We start from the raw sequence: 21,405 nt of genomic DNA on the forward strand, positions 1-21,405 counted from the left end.
GTCCTTTCCCATACTACTACTAGCCCTCTACATATATAGAATGAAGCAAATGAAAACGTCTTCCAGGTTGGAAGGTCCTTCAACATCTGCACTGGATCACAGTACCTCTAAGTCTGCCCTCTCCCTTTGGCTGTAGAGCAGGAGTGGATAATCCTCAGCAGCCCTTCTCCATGAGCCCCTGCCAAAGGAAGTGAGGCGGGTGGCTACTAGGAGGAGGGCCTTTTCTGCTGTGGCACCCCGGCTGTGGAATGAGCTCCCTAGTGAGGTTCGCCTGGCACCTACATTGTATTCCTTCCGGTGCCAGGTGAAGTCCTTTTTATTTTCCAGGGCATTTTAGCATTTTAGCTTTCTAGACTTTTAGCTTTGCTGTTTTAAATCTGTATTTTAAATCTCTGCATTGCTGCTAGGTTTTATTCGGGTTTTATTCGGGTTGTATTGTTATATTGTGGTTTTAATGTTTTATATGTTAATGTTTTTATATTTTATATTGTTTTACTGTGAACGTTTTTGGTTTTAATTTTTGTAAATTGCCCAGAGAGCTTCGGCTACTGGGTAGTATAGAAATAAATGAATAAATAAATAAATCCTTATTTTCAGTTGAGGCCACAAGTGGGGGGATGCAGGGGGCAGAGCCAAAAGTGGATGAGGACTGCCATTCACTCTCCCTCCATCTCTGTCTCTTCCTCTCCACTCAGCAGACAGCTGGTCACTTTTGTCTGAGGTCTGAACCGATCCCTCGCAGAGGGCATTTGAGATTAGGTCAAGGGTTGCCTCAGAGCCGCAGGCAGCCCAACCCTGCTGTAGAGAATGAAGCACTTACGGATGGCACTAGCACCCGACTCAGTCCAGGAACCTACCAAATCCCCCCCCCGCACCCCAAACCCAGCTCAGCAAACCTCCACCCCATGTGCTTCCTTCATCCATGCCAGGAAACACAGAACTGTGATTGAACCAATTGTCTACAAAGCCAGGGTGAAACAAGCTCCCACAGAGTTTTCCCTCCCCTAGAAATTATGTGCCTGAAATATAGCTGGCCAGCTGTCACCGCCGTTGTTTCCAAAGCAGAAAATGCATCACTGATGCTTCAACTCGGTGAGCACAGAGGAGCCAGCTGTGTCTTGTATTGAGGGACTCTTGCTGCTTCTTTGCAAATCCCCTTCTGGAAGTCTGTCATTGCTTTCCTTGGAGCAGCTTTGAAGAGCAAGAAGAGAGTTCTGGAGAAGCTGCTGGAGAAGTCTGGGTCCACCTCCCTCATCCCCCGAGCAGGGGACTAGTCAGGCGTTTGAGACTTGAATTGTAAATGGAGAGCGATGACAGTGTCAGGAGGCCCTAGCCGGCCTCTTTCAGCCTACTCCGGTAGCCAACTCCAGACACAGACAAAGGATTCTTTTCAAGGCTTTATTCCTTTTACAACTTAATAACTCTATCACCAGCGACTAAGCTATGAACAGCAGACTGACCTGTGCCCCGGGTTGGAAACAGTTGGTCCCCGTTTGAACGAGAATCACTTGCAGACCCTGAACTTATGGGCTAGGGAGAGTCCCTCCCCTTTTCCCTTGGGTCCTCTGGACGCGACCGTTGCTTGTGCGCCAAACGGGCGCTACGCTTCCTTTCCGCGCCCTCCATAGCTCTTTGCGTCTGCGTCGAGCATCCAGTCAGACCTCCTCCTTTTCCACTCCCAGGACCACTGTCTATGTCTGGAATGCTGGCAGGAGGAATCTCTGCCAGCTGCAGGGCCTGGGAGGGATGAGTATGCTCCTCTCCCACGGACAGCTGTTCCTCCTCAGAATCAGAACTGCTCTGAGGTTCTATGGGCTCAGTGTCCACCCTGACAGACAGTCACTCTTCTCTCAGCCTAGAAGGGCAGCCATTTCCTGAGGAACTGGCATCATGTTCATGCATTTATTGCTTTAGGTTCGCTTTGGATTTTCCTTTAGGCAGGATTCAATAGCTAAGGATGCTTGCAGAATTTCATCTTTGTAAATTCTCATACAAACTGACTTGATTCACAGTTACCAGACAAATGTCTGGCTTGGAAAAGTCAGTTCTTTAGTCCACCTAGCCCAGTATTGCTGACACTTGGCAGTATCCAGTGGTGTCATTCTGCAAACTCAGATAGTGCTAGCAGAGCTCCACTGAATCCTTCCGTTGTGCAAGTGATTTGCCATTATACTTACACAACCAGTTGTGCAACAATTAAAGTTACGATTGTACAAGCATGGTTGTACAAGCAAGACACAGGCTACATTTTCCCAGATCAGCAGAATTTGGGGGTACTTCATAACACCATTGTGCAGCCTGTTGTGCAACCAGTTACACATAGCTTTTATGCAACCTATGATGCAGCTGGTTGCACAACGAGGTGCACAACGGGTTGCAGAGGAGTTATGTGCAATGGGTTGCACATCGTGCTTGCGCAAATGTAACTTTAATTGGATTCCTCTCTTGCGCGTAGTACAGAACCTAGTTTCTGCTAATGCAATATCATTTGCACTAACAGAATGACACAGCTAGATATTGCCCACTGACAGGCAGCTAGGAATGTATGAGAAAAACATTCCAGTTCGGTTTTGATCAGAATTTACCCAGTTCTCACCCTTTCAACCAAACACAGACCCAGAGACAATCTGCCATCGAAGTTCACACATTTCTAAGCTTGCAATATGATTTGCGGGCCATACTGTGTTCGACAGCATGCGCACATTTGAAAAATGTGCATGAAAAAACAGGCCAACTTTTGAAAAATGTGTACAAATTCACTTTAATTGATGGGAGATGAAAGCATATATTTCAAAGAGGTGCACAATTGATGCACACATTTTGAAAAAATATGTACAGAAATGCACATGGATGTTCATGAAAAAAAACAAAGCTCGCAATCCGATATGGACTTAAATCAGAACAAGCTTCGAGATGGAATTTGGAGAATTTTGGCGAGCTCAGTTTTTTGCTGACTTGCACATCCCTCATGGCAGCAGCTCTCTATCATTTCAGGCAATAGTTGTTCCAGCCCTATGTGAAGATGCCATGGATTGAACATGGGACCATTTGCATTCCAAGCATCTGCTCTGCCACTGAGCCCTGGCCCTTTGAGATATGCTTTTTAAAATTCATATTTTAAGTAGGGATGTCCAAGAATTCCGCCACAGACTGCAATGGGATTGAATTCCCTTCAGTCCGTGCCACGGAATCCTCTGCGAAACAGCACCACGAGGTCCTGCGCAGGCAGCAGTCATATGGCTTTTTTTCGTTGTCCACAAGGAATTGCAAAATTTACACAATGTAGTATATTCCGATAATAAATATGTACGTTTAAAAAAAAATGAATTGTGCTCACCACCTTGTTTGTGGGTGTTCTTTTTAAATTCAGATCCTCTGTCTCCATTTATTTCAGCCAAAACACTTCCTCTGTTTCTTTAAAACGCTGTTTTAAAGAAAGAAAAACCATTTTAAAATGACCATGCCACTCCATGATCATTTTAAAAGGTTTTGTCTTTCTTTAAAACAGTGTTGCTTTAAACAAAGAGTTTATCGCTCAGGCACACCTAAGACAGCCTTCTTTTGGGAAGCCCCTAGGAAGAGGAAGTGTTTGGGCTGAAAGTAAACAGAGATGGAGGATTTTAATTTAAAAAAAATGTAAATATTTATGAAAAATAGTGATTCTTATGGAAGTTATGCAGACTCACAGAGACGGCTGGGCACCGGAATTACAGTTGTCAGTATGGGTTTATCTCCATAATTTTTGGAGCGGAAAAAAAAGAGGAGAATTCCGGGGGCTTGTGAATGGTGGAACGGAGCACTGGCCGCAAACTGCGGAAGTCAAGCAGCACGGAAGGTACACAATTCGTACATCCCTAATTTTGAGAGTGCAGATTTTGGTTTTTTTGGTTTTTAAACCACAGATTAATGAAGAAACAGTTGGAACAGTCTTATGGATGAACACATGCAAACATGAAACTAATTGGAAATAGACTGAGGCACCCATTCTTAATGGCAGCCTCGGGATATGCAAATCCCTTCCTCTAATCACCACCATCTATAACACTGTATTTAGGGTAAAACCAATTGTGTTTAGTTTTGCTTTTTGCAAAATTCCACTTATCATCACTAAGGCTAATGCAACCTAAATCCATAATGGTTGAAATCTTGACATCTGAAAGGCATGTCCAGTGGTTAATATTTATACTCCTTGGGATTGGGTTAAAGGACATTATGAATCAGGACTTAAAAAAGACCCCTGCTTCAGGCTCTGGAAAGGGCTACAGATCCATTGCATGCAGTTGCACCTTCTGCTTTGTGCACAGAAGTCCCCAATGTCAGTATCCCATTGAAATGATTTCAGATCTGGGAAAGGCCTTGTTCCTGAAGAGACTTTGCTGGAGGAGACAACAGTAGACTAGATGAACCAATGATCTGACCTAGTATAAGGCAGTGAATAGGTGGCTCCTGTGGTTGAAAGAAAGAAGCCCAAAGGATCCATCAACTGCTTTTGACTGGGAAGATTTGTCATCCTTTCAGCATCTTTAGGTTTTATTCCCTCCTTGAACATGCTGGGCCGATAGGTCACATTTCTGCAATATTGCTCTTCAGGCTGTGCTGGGAAAGCTCCTTGAGAGATGCATCATATCAAAAAACAGAGAATCCTGCTTCCAACATGGCAGTGCATTCTGCATGTCTGCACCCCCCCATTTCTTCTTTCCTGAGAATGGATGTCAATACATTGTTGCAGCCGCAGCTATTCCCATCTATGAGGAAATGTTGAACGAAGCAATAACTCAGCCTAACGAATGTTGTAAATAAGGGCAAAACATGGCCAGTTCTGTTCTTTGGAATTGCTCTTGCTTCCCAAATTGATGCCATGGGGCCAGTTTTGCTGATTGGCTCTCTGTTTTTACCACCGTGTCATCCATCGCTTAGTGGTTGAGAGAGCAGGCCAGAATGCAGGACTCTGTTCCCCTCCAGAGCTGCAGGGACATCATCATATTTACCAGCTGCCAGTCACTGGACAAAAGCAGCCCTCTGGCTAGCCACTGAGCTCAGCGGCCTATGGACTCCCACCCTCTCTAGGCCAGTTTGAAAAGGAGCCCTCAATCCATCTTTGCAAGTACTCTTTTCCAAAAGCTCATATTCTTTCCACGTTTGTTTCGTGTGTGTGTGCTGTGTTTTGTTTTTGCAAAATCTTTGCCCCCATCAATCGTTTTCAACACCACATGCAGCCATCGCAAAACTAGTCCCTGGGATTCTCTAAAGTTTTTGCATTAAGAAGTCAGAGTTTGACTTCACTTTCATTGTGAGCCTCTTTGAAATGCAAAGCTTCCAATGAGATTCCTGTTCAGGATATGCCACATTAGTCCCATTTATTTCCATAGGTATCTCCATTTTCTCATACGCTGGCATTCTGGATATGCAATTTGTCACAATGCACTTCCGAATAATTTGTGCTCATTGTTTGTGTATAATCATTTGCGATTGCACGTTATGTTTCCCAATCAAAAGGATAATTCCTTACATTAATATTTTGTAGCGTTACCAGTATTAATAGTATTAGCATTGAATTTCTTAGATGCATTCCCCACAGTAAGTGCCTGAAGTGAGGCTCAATGAACAAAAATGCAAACTTATCCAACTAATAACATCGTAAGATCTATGCACAAGTGAAAGCAGGTTGAATGACTTATAAAAGCAGAACAACCTAAAGAAAGCCTAAATCAGCAGCCATGTACATATATATATAAAAATGTATTTCCTGTACAAATAGGTTGTGGAACATAAGAACATAAGAAGAGCCCTGCTGGATCAGACCAAGGGTCCATCTAGTCCAGCATTCTGTTCACACAGTGGCCAACCAGCTGTAGACCAGGAACCCACAAGCAGGGCATGAGCGCAACAGCACCCTCCCATCCATGTTCCCCAGCAACTGGTGTACATAGGCTCACTGCCTCTGGTACTGGAGGTAGCACATAGCCATCAGGACTAGTAACCATTGATAGCCTTTTCAACCAGGAATTTGTCCAACCCCCTTTTAAAGCCATCCAAATTGGTGGCCATCACTATAGGCTGTGGTAGCGAATTCCATAGTCTAACTATGTGCTATGTGAAGAAGTACTTCCTTTTAATTTGCTATCACAAAAACAAGCAATGATGGGTCAAATGGCTCTCCTTGGGAGTGCCCAGAATGTTGGTACCATTCCTGAAAAGAGCTTACCCCATCTCTTAGCAGGCCATACCTTGGTAAAGATGAGAACTTAGTACCAGACATTCCCCACTGGTTTGATGTATTTATTAATTACTTTATTAGACTACCCAATAGCCAAAGCTCTCTGGGCGGTTCACAGCAATTATAGAGCTCAAAAGGTACATGTAAGAGGACAGGTTTACTTACAATATGCAGGCCGCAGGCCACTGGAGGATAACGCAGATTTGAATAATTTCTGCACTTCACATGTGCAGCAGTTTCCTTATTTGCATGGAGGGAAGGCTGAGAATTTCATTTCAGTTTGACTTTGGTTAGAATGTGTCAAAATTCTCAACATTCTCCATAGAGAGCAGGGCGGAGGGGGCTGTGGAGAAAGGCAGCAGTGGCAGAGCCCCCGCTTTGCATGCAGGAGGTCCCAGTTTTGATCCCCAGCATCTCCAGGGAGGGCTGGACAAGCTCTTGCCTGAAACCCTGGAGTGCTGCTGCCAGTCAGTGCTGTCGATACTTGACTCAGTTCAAGGCTGCATCCTATGCTCCTATATGTTGAGGGACCTTTCTCATAATACTAGAACCCAATGGGGTCATCCTATGAAGCTGATTGGTGGGAGATTCAGGACAGATAAAAGGAAGGACTTGGTCACACAGCGCATAGTCAAACTGTGGAATTCCCTACCACAGGATGTCGTGATGGCCACCAATTGGGATGGCTTTAAAAGGAGGTTGGACAAATTCCTGGAGGAGAAGGCTATCAGTGCCCACTAGTCCTGATGGCTCTATGCCTGTGTACACCAGTTCCTGGGGAACATGGGTAGGGGGGTGCTGTTGCACTCGTGTCCTGCTTGTGGGTTCCTGGTCGACAGCTGGTTGGCCACTGTGTGAACAGAATGCTGCACTGGATGGACCCTGGGTCCAATCCAGCATGGCTCTTTGCATGACCATGATGAGCCTATGATGAGCTGGCCCTATGTTGAGCTACATGGGCCAATAGGGGGTGCAGACCGGGGGTCGTGGGCAGAAGGGGCCCAACGGATTCTGACTTGGTGTGCAGTTGCTTCCTATGTCCTCATTTAAACCAGTTCTTATTTATTCAGAATCATGAGGACTGGAATCTTACTTTATTTTTAAAGGAAGGGCCATAGCTCAGTGGTAGGGCTCATGCTTTGCATGAGAAAGGCCCCAGTTTCAATCCTTAGCATCTCGCAGTTGGGCTGGGAAAGATTGCTCTCTGAAATGCTGGGGAGCTGCTGCCAGTAAGTACAGGCAGTATTGAACTACATGGACCAAAGGTCGGACTTGATATAAGTCTGAGTCCTATTTTCTAGAGGAACAATAATAGTGTGGGATGAGGGAAGTCTTCTGTTCCCTTTTTGCAAGTGAAACGGTGCTCATTAAAAAAAAAAAAAAAGCAGGGGCAACAACAACAACACATAATAAAAAACTGAGCTTGGGGGTGGTGGTTAGAAAGCCTTGTGCATTATTTCAGTAGTGAAGTACAGCTAACATTTGTCTCCCCACCACCACCTGGCTTCCATTCCATTTAAAACTGCTTCTGCATTCCTGATACGTTAGAACATCAACTGCTCGCCAACCCTGGTTCCAAAAAAATTATAGTGATAATACTCTGAGCATGTGCAATTCGGGATGGACAGACTCACCCGCACCTGGCTTTGTTGGGCACTCACTGAGCACTGCGTGAGCTTCTCATTGCCTTGGTGAGTGCCCGACAAGGCTGCAGGGCCATTGACCCTCAGCGCAAACAGCCGTTTTCCCGCCTTTGATTTCTGCGTAAAAAAGGAAGGTAAAAAATGTGCGTATTTAAATATGTGCAGTTTGGGTCCAGGAAAGTTTGATAAGTGCAGTATTCGAGGGATTATACCCTCTATTATTAAATATGCGCATTTTTGACTGCCCTTTTTATGTAGAAATCAAAGGTGGGAAAATTGTGGGCACTCACGGGATGGGATCGCAGTGAGTCTGGGAGGGTGTGAGCAGGCATGAGTGGGAGCAAGTGAGGGGCGAGCGAGGACAGCGTCTCGGCAGGTGCAGTTTGGGGGTAGTGGGTGGAAGGGGCCCAACGGATTCCCAGACCCAATCTGGTGCCCGCAACATCCCTATGTTAAATGATGGGAGGAAGGTGGATGGACTGGGTTCTCCAAGCCTGTTAAGTGTATGAAGCTGCCCTTAGAGCAGCCCATCTGGCTAGGATTGCCATGAAGGTATGAAGCTACTTTAGCCTGACTTTGGTCCATCAAGCCCAGGTTTTGTTTTTCGCCTCGCAGCAGCTCTCTGAGCAGAAAAGGCGCTTTCCCAGCACGGTGACATGAGATCTCTTTAACTGCAGATGCTGGGGAATGGGCCTGGGACATTCTGCAAACAACATGGGTGCCGTTATCACTGTGCGACAGCCTCTCCTCAAATTATGCGTGTGTGTGGTGTAAAGTTGTTGTCTGCTGTTTCACAGAGGAAGGAGAATGACTGGGAGATGATAAAGGAAAGGCCTCTCTTCCTTTCATGATTGCTTTCATGAGGCTGAGGGACTGAGAACATACCGCCAAAGCACAGAGCTCATTCTGTTTGTCTTTGAGTTTGTAGGCCTCTCTTGGATGCATGCCAGCCAGTTTGACAAGCACCCACCAAATAAGCAGATGTATCTCACCAAATAAAATGCACTGCTTCCAAATGGCTGTCACACAGCAATATCTGTCGGGCTAATGCGCTACTCTAGTTGCTGAGCACTCTGCACAAGTCTCCTCCCTCTGCATGATTCATATCTATCATGCACTGGGGCCTTTTACGTTCATTCAGTGCATGAAATGAACAGCGGTTTGGCAGGGGTATTCGTGATCAGTTTAGCAATTATGGGGAGTGTTTGCATTGACTTCTTAAGAACCTGACAAATCTCTTCCTCATGCTACATTTATTGCAAGTGGAAGGGAAACCATGATGCTTAACCCTTAGTCCTCATCTCTAGTCAAAATGAAATCGATGTATGAGTAGTGATCTGACAGGTTTGCTTTCAGACAAAGATAAGTGTAGTTCCACTGGCACAGACAATCATCCTGAGCCGACCTTATGAAGGGACAGAACTGTCCTCCATTTTTTGTATTTAGTTTAGTTTTGAATATTGTGTGTGTGCACTGCTCATTTCCACCAAACAATGAGTAGTTTAGAGGACAAAAGCTTAGTTTGATTATGTCATGATGTGTGCTCAGAAAGTGCCATGATGTTTGCTCAGGAAGCCAAAGGTTTGACAGAGGTTCAACTGAAGGTCAGAGGGGGAGGGGAAGAGTTCGCTAGACGATCAACAGAAGGTCAGAGGAAGATCTTAGGAAATAGAAAAAATAGGTTGAAAAAATTAATCTAGGCAGCAGTTGGAGCTGGGGAGAGAAAATATAAATTTTAAGATATAAAACCCTATGGCAGAAAGGGAGAGAGGGGAAGAGAGAGAGAGAAGCCAAGAGGAAAGATAGAGTCAGGGCTGTTGCAACTGGAGAACTGGTTGAAAGAATGCTGGACCCATGACAGTAAAATATTGGTTGGATAAGGGACCTAGATAAAATAGATTAGCTGGACGCATTTATCCATTAGGATTAGGAGTGTTACTCAGTGTGCTGTGGATACAGTTAGTGAGCAAGAGGCGGCCTCTGGCAAACTGGTTTTGTGGGATCGGTTCCAGCTTCTTCCTTCTGATGAAGTGGACAAGGTGCTTTCATCTGTAAGGCCGACCACCTGCTTACTTGATCCTTGCCCATCTTGGCTCATTATGGGCTGCAGAGAGAGGCTGGGTGAGGGGATCAGGGCGGTGGTGAACACCTCCCTTGAGGAGGGAGTGATGCCATCAGCCCTCAAGGAGGCAGTGATAAGACCGCTCTTAAAGAAGCCCTCCTTGGATCCCCAAGTTCTGAACAACTTTCGCCCAGTCTCAAATCTGCCATTTTTGGGCAAGGTGATTGAGTGGGTGGTGGCGATGCAGTTGAAGGCACACTTGGAAGAAACCGATTATCTAGACCCATTTCAGTCGGGCTTCAGGCTTGGGCATGGGACAGAAACGGCCTTGGTCGCCTTGGTGGATGATATGAGGAAGGCTCTGGATAGGGGTGAATGCTCCTTCCTTGTTCTCCTCGACCTCTCAGCAGCTTTTGATACCGTTGACCATGGTATCCTCCTGGACCGCCTGGAGGGGTTGGGCATTGGAGACACCGTATTACGATGGTTCTGGTCCTTCCTCACTGGCAGGTACCAGAGGGTAGCACTGGGAGAGGAGGTTTCGGACCCGTGGCCACTTACTTGTGGGGTGCCACAGGGTTCCATCCTCTCCCCGATGCTATTTAACATCTATGTGAAGCCGCTGGGGGCTATCATCAGGAGGTTTGGGGTGCGGTGTCATCAATATGCGGATGACACACAGCTCTGCCTCTCGTTCAAATCTTCACCAAGGTTGGCCGTAGAATCCCTGTCCAAATGTCTGGAGACGGTGAGTGGCTGGATGGGGAGGAATAAGCTGAAGCTGAACCCTGGCAAGACCGAGGTACTTTTGGTGGGAGACAAGAGGAGGCTGGGGGATGTTGACCTGGTGTTGAATGGGGTATGGCTACCCTTGAAAGACCAGGTCTGCAGCCTGAGGGTCATTTTGGACTCCCAGCTGTCCATGGAGGCTCAGGTCTCAGCTGTGAGCCAGACAGCGCTGTACCAACTCCATCTGATAAGGCGGCTGCGCCCCTACCTTCCCGACCATCTGCACCCATTGGTAGTACATGCCCTGGTCTCCTCTCGTTTAGACTACTGTAATGCGCTCTACGTGGGGTTACCCTTGAAGACGGTTCGGAAGCTGCAGCTGGTACAGAACGTGGTGGCTCGCCTGATTAAAGGCAGCCGCCGGCGAGATCACATCACTCCAGTGCTGAAGGAGCTGCACTGGCTACCAGGTGTTTTCCGGGCCAAATTCAAGGTGTTGGTTTTGACCTTTAAAACCTTATACGGTTCCGGCCCAGCCTATCTCACGGAGCGCCTCCAGCAACACCAAACAGACCACTTAACAAGGAGCAGCCTCGGATGGCCTTCTCTCTGTCCCATCAGCCAGGACAACTAGACTGGTGGGGACGAGGGAGAGGGCCTTTTCTGTGGTGGCCCCCACTCTGTGGAACTCCCTCCCTAGGGAACTCCGCCATGCCCCCTCTTTAATGAGCTTCTGTCATGCATTAAAAACGTGGTTGTTCAGGCAGGCATTTGGGGTGGGTTAGGGAGGGTATTTTAGAAAACGTTTTTATTGTAGAATTTTATTGTTTTAAACTGTTTTATTATATGCTTGTACATCGCCCAGAGTGGCTGGGTGACCAGCCAGATGGGCGATTAATAAATTAAATAAATAAATAAATAAATAAATAAATATCCCTGGTTATCTTATTACCCTATTGCTCATAAGGTTTGTCTGTGTTGTGTGTGTAAGCTTTTTTATTAACATTTTTCTTCCATAAAATTTTAAACGTTGTTGTTTGAAATTTTATGGTCTCCTTTCTTTCTGGTTACCCACCCCCTGTCTAATAGCCAACCCCCACCCTACCCAAAAGAGATGCTTGAGACCCAGAGAGTTTTATGGCTATTTCAGTGGAGGCAGCCAGAGAGCAAAAAAGATTTCCATCCGGTGGCAATGGAAAAGGCAACAGGAAGGAAGGGGAAAAGGCACTCTTTTGCCTGCTCTCCCTTCCACTCACAGAACAGGGTGTTACCAGTCCATTGGCAACTGGATGTGCAAATGCTTGCTCAAGTTAGCGTGCAGGTTAAGAATAGGGATGTATGGAAGAGCGTTCAGTCACGTGAGACCCCACCAGTTGTCTGAAGCAGTGGAAGCCGGTGGCTCCGATTTTGGTGGGGCAATGAATCCATTCTGGGGTTTAGTCAGAACCAGAGTTCCGACTAAGCCACTAAACTAGAGTTCTGACTAAACCAGAACCACATTAGAGTTCTGGCTGGTTCTGACTAAAACCTTGAATGGATTCACTGCCCCATCGGAATTGGAGCCACCAGTCTCCACTGGTCGGAAGCGATATAGCCCCAGCCCCAGTTTTGCCACCTCATCTGTTGCTTGTGAGATCTTGGCCAAGACCCTGGTTTGATTTCTTGTTTCCATAATCTCCCATTTGACATTCCACAAACGTCGCTTCTTTTACAAGTTCTTGCACAAGAAACTTAACGTTTCATTCCTAATTGCTGTTCTAAGGCTGGCTGAATCACCAAGTTGCAGGCTGCGTATTCGCTCGTTTTTGCATTCCCCACTGCTTGACTTGCAGCCCAGTTGGTGGGTTCTGATCTGACACTCTGTAAAGCCTTTATCCTGTCAAAGTCCCGCTGCGAAGGCCACCCGCCACGTCAGGAATTAGCATATGCCCGTTAGCCACGTCTCTAAACCGGTGGGGGTTTTCTTATCAGCAAATAGCCCTCCAGCTTTGGGTGCAGGAGAAGGGCATAGAGTTAATGAAGTCAGTATTAAGACTGCGTTGATATTTAGTTCGCTTACCGAAGGTTGCATTTGCACCAGCATTTCTATTTAAATATTACCATTATTTATTTATTTGCATTTTACTCTGTAAGCCCCCAAACTTTCCAGCTCCAGAAGTACAAAATCTGCCCTCTCTATCCACAACTATTTGCATCTTCCAGCACGATGGCTATATTTTTTTCCGCAGATAGCCCAACAATGTTTGCAGCTTCGTGGTGACCTAAAGTAATGCTGCACAAATATAGGATGGGGAAGACCTGGGCTTGACATCAGTACATGTGAAAAGTTCTAGGTGTCCTAGCTGATCAGAAGCTGGACCATTTGTGCATTGAGCCATCAGTGTGGTGCAGCTGCTACAAAAGCTAGTGCAATCCTAGGGAGAAATAATAGGTCCACTCTGCTCTGTGCTGGACTACTGTGTCTGGTTGCAGGCACCACATTTTAAGAAAGACTTTGACAAACTGGAGCATGTCCCAGAGGAGGACAACGAGAATGATGAGGGGTCTGGAATCCAATTCCGTGAGGAATGGTTGAAAGAGCTGGGTCTGTTTAGCCTGGAGAGGTTTAGGCTAAGGAGAGACATGATAGCTGTCTTTGAATATCTGAAGAGCTGTCATGCAGAAGATGGAAGAAATTTGTTGTCTCAGAGGACAGGACTAGAATCAGTGGGTGAAAATGGCAACGAAACAAATTTTGGCTAAACATTAGATTAAGCATGCTAATGTTAAGAATGGTTTGACAGTGAAATAGGCTGCCAAAAAAATAATGGGGGTTTTGTTTGTTTTTTGTATTTCCGCAAAACGTAGGGTGTCCACAAACCTGCTGATACATCCCTCTTGTGCATGAACAGTTGGGTACATAAAGATCCACACTTGGACATTTTGTTAACTATTAATATATAGGATGCCTTGTATACAGAAAGTCCGAGCTCCAGTCCTTGATCTCTCCAGATTAAAAAGGATAAAACATGTGAATGCATAGAGAAATGCTGCTAGTCAAAGCAGACAATCCTGGGGTACATGGACAAGTAGTCTGACCTATGTAGAAGCCTGGTCCCCTTTTTGAGATATTTATCTGCACCTGAATATTGCACATGGAAATTTGTGGTTTTCACATGGAAAAGTTTTCCACCTGTGCGAATTAACCTGATTTTTAGGCCATTTGATACCCTTTCTGCAGTTACGTCCGAACTGCCTTTGCCTTTTCACATTCACTTGGATTTCATGCAGTACAATTACAGGCATGTTTACTCAGAAGTAGAGCTGGATGGATCTGTCCATTTCGGTTCTCTCCATTTCTCATCCCACCCCCCATCTTAACTTTGGTTCAACCCAAACTTTGAGAATTTTTCCAGTCTTAAATTTGGCTCAGCCTAATCTTTGAGATACATGTGCCCATGTCCTTGAAAGCATGCATGCATATGCTCCCCCACACACACCTATATACATTTCCCCCATACACATGCCTGCACATGTAAACACACACAGACACACACACACACACACACACAAACATGCACTCTACACACACTTCCCACCAACACAGAGACACGCAGTTGTTGTTGTTTATTCGCTCAGTCACTTCCGACTCTTCGTGACTTCATGGACCAGCCCACGCCAGAGCTTCCTGTCGGCCATCGCCACCTCCAGCTCCCCCAAGGTCAAGTCTGTCACCCCCAGAATATCCTCCATCCATCTCGCCCTTGGTCAGCCCCTCTTCCTTTTGCCTTCCACTTTCCCTAGCATCAGCATCTTCTCCAGGGTATCTTGTCTTCTCATTATGTGGCCAAAGTACTTCCGTTTTGCCTTTAATACGCAGTTAACACGCAGTTACTCCTGATCAAATGCAGGCCTTCTGAATGCTAATTCCTAAAGCATCCTTAGCAGCAAAATAGGTGGTAATTTGGGTGGGTCACAGGAGGCCCAAATCAAGAACCATTTCACAGGAGAATCAAGAATGAGTAACATTGATGGCCTTTGGTCATCTGAATAGAGCCCTAGTTTGAATATGGGGGGAGGGACATAAAAGGTAGGGTCATAAAATTTAGCTATCTGAAAAAGAATTCTTGGAAATGTTGTAGATGAATGAAAGTAAATAAAACTACGATAGGCATAAAGAACAGGAGGAAATACCCACTCATATTTTCCCGAGGCTTAACCATCTGGGCTTTCGTTCTTCCCAGCTATAGTTTGCAGCAAAGTACAGCCAGCTGTAGACGGGAGAAAAGAAAACCACACATTAAACGTGGTTTCAGAAAGGGCTGTTATTGAAGAGTTATTAAACAAGTTCAGCTGTGTCCATTCCAGTGTACCCTACTTCCGCCCACATGCTCTGTCGTTTTCCTTTTTGTAATCAAATGTGATTTCGGTATTTGGCACAAAATGTTGTTTTATGCCTCATGCGCCTTTCATAAAAGACGATAACTCAGTGCTGCTTATTTGGGGCCATGTTAATGCAGCTGTTAATAGCAGAGAGATGCACTTTCCTGCCTCTCAGCTTTTACCGCTGTGATTAACATCGGCGGAAGAATGTTTTGATACCGAAAGGTTGCACCATGCTGCTGGAAGCAGATGCACAGAGGCATTGGTTGCTATATGTGTGCCGCACATTATTGTATCCATCGTATTGTGGACTTGGATAGAGATATCGCAACAGAGCGGGAAAATATGGAAAGTCCCCATCTTGGAGGCAGAGGCGGTCTGGAACTATCTGTGTATACAGGAAAACATTCTTGGATTCAGGAAGGGGCGAAGGCACCTAAAATACGAATTTCTTCATGAAGTGGAATTGTTCATTCTTTGTTGGAATGGGTGTTATGGCCATAAAGTCCCAATAATAATAATAATAATAATAATAATAATAATAATAATAATAAAACTTTGATTTATTTTGTTTATTGCATTTGTTATTTATATCCCACCTTTACTCCAGGGAGCCCAAGGTGGCTTGCATGGTCCTTGCCCTTCATTCCATTTATCCTCACAACAACCCTGTGAGGTAGGTTAGGCTGAGAGTCAGTGACTGGCCCAAAGTCACCCAGGGAGCTTCATGGCTGAGTAGAGATAAGACTAGAACCCAGGTCTCCTGTCCCAGTCCCACACTCTAACCACTACATCACACTACCATCACCATCATCATTGTTATTATCATTGACTTATATCGTAACAAGGTGTAGCTTTTTCACATTATTATTTTTAATATTTACTAAGTATGGCTGGTTGATAATGGGATGCTCAGTAATACAAGACTTGTAAAATTTAAAGGGCGTACTTTAAATGTTAAACGTTGCAAGTGGAATATATAACAAAATGTTGCAGTGTGGAGTTCAGGGTTCCAGCCAACCTGCCATGCCTTTTTCTAGGACACCCCATTCAATTCACCCTCTTTCCCCACCACATAGTTTTCTGGATTTCCCCGCAACAGAAACACTGTGTTTTGTGGTCACTGCACAAGCTCAGTCCTTGTTATTGGGAGTTTTTCCCTTAGAGGTTTTTTCTTCTTCTTTTCTTTAAGTTTTTTTAGTATGAACAAAGGGCGCAGGTTGTTTGGATGAATTGTGCAGTGCTCCTTTCTTATCTGTATGAAAATTGCTGCTATTCTGAAACCGACAGATAAAGCATTTATAATTATTTATTTATAGTCAGCTCATCTTGGAGTCTTGTGGAGAGTATTTGTTTATTTGACTTTTACCCCACCTTTCTATCAAAAATGACACTCAAGGCAGCTTACAGTCACTAATAAAATGTAATAAAAACAATAATAAATACATTAAACACAACTAAAAACACAACAATACCAGAGTAAAAACAGCCTCCAAACCAACAGACCCACTTACACGTCAAAGGCCTTGCTTGAATTTGCACAAATTATAGCTGAATTCATGTTATTAGCTCAAATTTGGCCATAATTCGGGCAAATTTGGCTGGAGTTTGCACAAATTGCTCAGAATTTTGGGCAAATTGCAGACACACACACACCACATGCAAAAAAAGTTTCTGGAGTTTGGGGAAAAGTCCACAACTTGACTTACAGAAGCAAAGCAAGTTGCACATGCCGCAGAACTTGCTTGAGCCAAAGCAGAACTGGATTTCCCAGTGATGGACATCCTTAGTTGCCACCAAACACACCTCTGAAGGCAGTGGTGTCGAAAGAAGGACCTGGGAAGCAGATTTAGGGACTTCTGTATCAGAGGCTAGTTGGGACTCCATATGCCTTAGGCAACCCCTTGAAACATCTTTCTCTAAGATTTGGGAATGAACATGACAATTGTTATACAGGTGTCATCTTACCCTAGTGAGATTATCCCTACCTTCTCCAAGCCTGTGCCCCCTAGATGTGTTGGAATACAATTCCCGTCACCCAGCCACCATGCCCAGTGGCTGACGGTGATGGGAGTTGTACCCCAACACATCTGAAAGGCACCGGGTAGGAAAGGCTGGGTACACCGTATGAATACAGATTTGTTACCTGTATGCTGGAGAGTTTGCAAGACACAGCGTTCTCTCCTTCAGGTACCATGGCGTTATCCTATACTAATGCGAGTCTTCTGGCTCAGAGTTTTCAGAGTGATCTCCACCATTGTGCTACACATAATCCAGCTAGATCTGATGCTAGCACTTTTTCAGTTATGAAGTGTCCTCAAGATCAGATTTTTCACAAAGAGACTGTATTATTATTAGCAGCCATACGTATGGAGATCTCCAAACAGTGGAAGACTCACACAGCCTATACTATACAAGGCTTGCATGCCAAGATCTGGCAAATAACATTGGCCGAGAAACTGACTGAGCATAGCAGACTAGCTAGGGGAATTTCAAAACAGGATATATCTCTTTTAGAAATAGGGTTTCCCTTCCTCTCATATGTAGTTCAAGGGACTCACAAATCAGGACTCAACAGAAGTCATGGTTGTTGCCCTTGAATTGTTTATGTTTCATTGAACATTGAACATGAAACCTATAGAGAGAGTGGGGCACTTGAGCAAGTCTAAGGAAGTGGTTCCTTGTGTATCAGCACCTGACTTGTGCAATCTTTAGGGGAGACATTGTTCTATGTGACCACGAAAAGTGGCCTGATTGGTGTTAGCTGGAGTCACAGCTTCTCCTTGGAACTCCCTTCCAAGAGAGACCAGCTTGCACAGGCCTGTTTCACTTTGAAGAAGTCTACGCCAGTGAAGATTTTTTTTTTTTTCACCCCCAGCTTTCAGAACTTCCATGTTGAGAGGCGGGTAGATCAGTTTCTGGGAATAGCCAATGTGAGCTCCCAGGGGCATTTAACTCTCTGTTATTGAAATCTGGATACTGGACTGGATAGATCGTGACCTGATCCAGGAAGACAAGCTTCATTTTCATGAAAATGGCCTGTCCTGGATCAGGCCAATGAACAGTCAGGTCCTACATGCTGTCTCTAACAGTGTGCAGCAGAAAAAAGAAAGGGAGGTGCCAAAACAAGAAGGAATCCAAAAAGGGTAACATGGTGCAAAGATGAAAACTGAATAAAGCCAATGCATTTTGGAATAAAGGCATTCTTCTGGGGCAATCTTGTGGATCCAAATGTTGAAAAAAAAACCTAAGGGTGCAATCCTATCAGGAAGTCTCGTAAGCCTCCAAACTCAGAGGCTTACGGCCATCTGATGCAGAGTGGGACAAGCCGCAGAGGTGATCTTCGCCTACATGCTTCTCCTGATCTGCATTTCAGCTAGACAGGCTTTTTGTCCATCCAGCTGGGCCTCTGTGGAGTGGGAGGGAAGGGAGCTGGGGAGGCCTGGGGATACGGCATAAGCCAGTCTCCCCAATCTCCTCCCCACCCACCAGCACACTCCCCCCTTTCCCTCATCTCTGAGATTGCCTTTGCGACCTTGGAGAGGCAGCCAGCACAGTTCTCTCCACGCCGGCTGCAAGCAAGAAGGGGCATGGGGCTTGGATTCCTGGCTCCGAAGTCGGAGGGCTGTCTCTGACCTCGGATCCAGGAATCCAAACTATCCTATGTCCCTCCCCCACAGACTCTGTCTACGAGCCATAGGATCTCTCCCTCTGCCAGCTTACAGAAAGAATGCTTATAGTGCAATATGTTTATTAGGCCAACTCAAAGATCACCCCCCCAAAAAATGTACAAGGTTTTGAAATCTCCAGATCCCTTCATCGGCAAGAAATTACAAAAAGCAGGTGGGGAGGGAATAGGAGGAGGGAAAGCCTGACTGGATGTTATAGTCAGGACATCTGCATAGTCAGAGTCTACAACGTCGAATCCGTTTTTTTCTTTTTTTTCTTTTCCTCTTCCTTATGTCAATTTTTCACAAGGCAGAACTATCCATGGAAATAGCACATGCCTAAGTCTGTGCTTCCCAACTGGGGAAGAAGATGCACAGTTAAGTCGACTGTGCATGCGAAGTGCAACAGTGATTCAATTCTGTCCTGTTCTCTGTGCTTTGACCGGGAAATGCACTGGGCACTGGTAGATGACAATGGACATGTCACATCGGCAATTGTGAACCTGTATCGTGAAACTCATCTGTCTCCACTTTTGCAGGTGAAATGAATGCCAAACCAGTGATGGAAGCAGCAGGGAAGGTGGCAATATCCGTGAAAGCAAACGAACAGGTTTCAAATTGGATCCACAGATTTGTGAGCTTTTGCTTGGCAACACGCTTCATGACACCTCTTTCATTTGCGCATATTTTGCCATCGGTTTGGTCATCAGGAGTGCAACCCAGTGTAACCATGCAGTTCTTCTGCAAAGAACAAGCGGAGTAATACTCAGCAAGAGGAGGATGAAAGATCTGCTATTTTTATAGTGTATTGTCCCTCGTTTAACTCTAGCTTGGAGATACATTTGTGAAAGCGTTTTGAATTGTACCAAATGAGACCCATTTTCCACTGATGGGAGCTGAATATTGTGCGTTTTGACAATTGGTTTTAAAAATCATCAAAATCTCATTTTTTTCTCCCCTTGCTGTATAGTTTCCATTTTGGTAAGTGATGTTTTGCTCCAATTCCACCTAGAATCCTATTTGTTTTATTCTCTTCTGAGATGAATGCAGTATGCACCTTTTATTTCCCTTGTTTTAAAAGTAAAGGAAGCTCAAAAATAAAAAATAAATAATGAACAAGCATTATTTTTCTTTTCTATAATAATAATCGTTTGCAGCTTTTGTCTTGACTTTTGTATCCTTCCTCGAACCCACTTTTTTTTTAATGGAGCCCTTGGCTTACCCCTTTGTTCTCATCAGCAACCAAGACAAGCCCAATGACGCAATCCTTTGCCCCACTGAACTCAGTGGGACTTACTTCTGAGCAACATATACAGGATTGCTCATATCCAATCCTTACCATCTTTATCTCACTGTATCAATTTGTTCCCTGCCTTTCCTTTTCTATCCCGCCGCCCCCGCCGCCTTGTTGGAATTTAGATTTTAAGTTTCTTGAGGCAGGGATCTTTATATGCCTGACATGGGATTGCCAAAGCAAGACCTACAGTGCTCTGCTTTGAAAAGCTTGCATCCTTTAATGAGGTAATGGGGCCACCTGCCAGTCATCTATACAACCAAGGAGAAACATAACAGGATTCCGGTCACAGTTATATTACAACATCTAGAACCAGCACAATAAGAAGTGTCCTGTTGAACTCAAAAGCTTGCATACTACTTTGTGATTGTTGGTTGGTCCTCATCAAGGTATATTGTTGTTGTTCAGTCGTTCAGGCATGTCCGACTCTTCGTGACCCCATGGACCACAGCACGCCAGGCCTTCCTGTCCTCTGCTCTCTCTCTCCCAGAGTGTGCTCAAGTTCATATTCATATTCATTGCATTGGTGATGCTATCTAGCCATCTCATCCTCTGCCGACCCCTTCTCCTTTTGCCTTCAATCCTTCCCAGCATCAGGGTCTTTTCCAGGGAGTTTTCTCTTCACATTAGGTGGCCAAAATATTTCAGCTTCCGCTTCAGTATCTGTCCTTCCAATGAGCACTCAGGGTTGATTTCCTGTAGGATTGACTGATTTGACCTCTTTGCAGTCCAGGGGACTCATAGGAGTCTTCTCCAGCACCACAGTTCGAAAGCATCAATTCTTCGGCGCTCAGCCTTCCTTATAGTCCAGCTCTCACAGCCATACATTACTACTGGGAAAACCATAGCTTTTATTATACGAACCTTTGTCGGCAAGGTGATGTCTCTGCTTCTGACTATGCTGTCTAGGTTTGCCATAGCTTTCCTCCCAAGGAGCAAGCGTCTTTTAATTTCATGGCTACAGTCAGCGTCTGTGGTGATCTTGGAGCCCAAGAAAATAAAATCTGTCACGGCTTCCATTTCTTCCCCTTCCAAATGCCAGGAAGTGATGGGGCCAGATGCCATGATCTTCATTTTTTTAATGTTGAGTTTCAAACCAGCTTTTGCACTCTCCTCTTTCACCCTCAACAAGAGGCTCTTTAGATCCTCTTCGCTTTCTGCCATTAGGGTGGTATCATCTGCTTATCTGAGGTTGTTGATAATTCCCCTGGCAATCTTAATTCTGACCTGTGATTCATCCAACCCGGCGTTTCTCATGAAGTACTCTGCATATAAGTTAAATAAGCAGGGCGACAATATACAGCCTTGTTGTAGTCCTTTCCCAATTTTGAACCAATCGGTTGTTCCATGTCTGGTTCTTACTGTTGCTTCTTGGCCCTCGTACAGGTTTCTCAGGAGACAGGTAAGGTGGTCTGGTACTCCCATCTCTT

General features: G+C 45.1%; 1 protein-coding gene across 28 annotated transcripts in view; it reads left to right on the plus strand.

Annotated features, from left to right (window-relative positions):
* TSNARE1 (t-SNARE domain containing 1) overlaps positions 1-21,405 on the plus strand; it is a 579,510-nt gene that overhangs the window by 488,623 nt on the left and 69,482 nt on the right. For 20 of the 28 annotated variants that reach the window (XM_084848621.1, XM_084848622.1, XM_084848626.1 and 17 more), the window contains one exon: positions 19,221-19,820. The exons of the other annotated variants lie outside the window; for them this stretch is intronic. The gene's annotated coding sequence lies outside the window, so the exon portion shown is untranslated. Of the gene's footprint in view, positions 1-19,220; positions 19,821-21,405 lie in introns of those variants that run through there. 28 annotated transcript variants of the gene reach the window in all.

Source organism: Heloderma suspectum, chromosome 4 (assembly GCF_057233095.1).
Source record: "Heloderma suspectum isolate Gila_16-S chromosome 4, 16-S_ref, whole genome shotgun sequence".
NCBI classification, from domain to species: domain Eukaryota; kingdom Metazoa; phylum Chordata; class Lepidosauria; order Squamata; family Helodermatidae; genus Heloderma; species Heloderma suspectum.